General features: G+C 35.5%; 1 non-coding gene across 1 annotated transcript; it reads left to right on the forward strand.

Moving 5' to 3' along the window:
- The first annotated feature begins 1,024 nt into the window (after positions 1-1,024).
- TRNAT-GGU (transfer RNA threonine (anticodon GGU)) lies at positions 1,025-1,098 on the forward strand. The gene has a single exon. It is a non-coding gene; the product is annotated as a tRNA-Thr (tRNA).
- Positions 1,099-1,522: the final 424 nt, after the last annotated feature.

The raw sequence follows: 1,522 nt of genomic DNA on the forward strand, positions 1-1,522 counted from the left end.
GTAAAAGGTGAACTACAGACGTCGGCAATGGCTGTGGGAAGTGGAAGCACATACGAGTATGCACATCCTTACCTCTCATTAATAGCAATCCTCACAGAAAGGGAGCTCCTTGCCTAGTAGGGGAAAGGTGACAGAGGTGCAGTCATTATTTCATCAGACTGTCTGGAGCTGCAGGCACTGAAAAACGGGGTCAGCTGGATGCTAAGCCTAAAGAAAAAATTTGCTGTTAGAATTCTGCAAAAAGAGGTAGAATCATGGTACAAATGTTCTCAGGGCCCATTCTCAGGGAAGCAGTTTGCCTGAGCATACTAAAAGTACCAACATGTTTGTTTATGTGGGAACCAGTGGGCATTAGCCGAGTGTGGAATGAAAGCGCCAAAAAAGATCAATTAAAAAAAATGAAAACCTCTTACAATATCATACATATGTATAAGACAATATCAAAATACTCTAAATCAGTTTTATCAGCATTTTAGTGGAGAAAAGGTAGGTTATATTTGGATCTTCTTACAAAAAGATAATCTTTAAAATGTACAACTACAGACTATAAGAACCAGAAGTAATTTCACTTAATCCAACTTATCATTTAACAAATAGATAAACAGTCCAAGGAAGACGGGTGGACTCCAAGGGTCAAGAGTTTCTGTGTACCAGAACTGTGTCCAGAGAAGTCTTCCTGGTTCTGACAGGGTATTTGATTTCTGTAAGGGATCAGCATCTGAGTTTGAAAGGCCTGCTAAACTTTATCCGAGGACCCCTTAAATGTTGTTTATTTCATTTCACTTTCCATGGGTGGAAATTTCTTGAAATTATTTTGGACTGGTAGCTTTTTATTGCCTTTAAAGACTCCTAAAATATTCTGTTGTTTCTGCCACTTAAATACAAAAGGGAAATAATTTTCTTTATCTCTTAACCTGTTTCACACTTCAGTTTTTAACTTGAACCACTTTTTTTAGAGAAGGGGATACATTAATGTTTTTTAGTATTACCTCATTTATTTTAAATATCAAGGGACAGTGGGGGTGGCCAGTTAGCTCAGTTGGTTAGAGCGTGGTGCTGGTAGCACCAAGGTTGCCGGTTCGATCCCAGCATGGGCCACTGTGAGCTGTGCCCTCCTTAAAAAAAAAGAAAAAAAAAAAGAAAAGAAAAGAAACACAATTAAAATACCAAGGGTGCTAAAAAAGTGTATACACATAACTTGTATTCATCTTTTGTTATCGGTATATATTGAGTATTACAATTTTATTGCAGTTTTTTCCTTTCTTAAAATGTGTATACATTTTTTGGCACCTTCTGTATCTAGTTTCAATAGAGTCATATTTTACATAAGGAAAATTCATAACTAGTAAAAGTTGTCTATTCGTAATACATAATTTAAAACTCTTTTATTGCATTTTAAAATCTAGAGACTAGATGACTCAGTGGGAAAAAATCATAATTGTATGTAAAACTCAGTTTGGGGAATGCTATAAAATGTGTTAATTTTAGCCAAAAGATAATATGTTTATTCATTCACTAAACA

Source organism: Rhinolophus sinicus, chromosome 17 (genome assembly GCF_057876585.1).
Source record: "Rhinolophus sinicus isolate RSI-liver-muscle chromosome 17, RSI-T2T, whole genome shotgun sequence".
Lineage (NCBI taxonomy): Eukaryota > Metazoa > Chordata > Mammalia > Chiroptera > Rhinolophidae > Rhinolophus > Rhinolophus sinicus.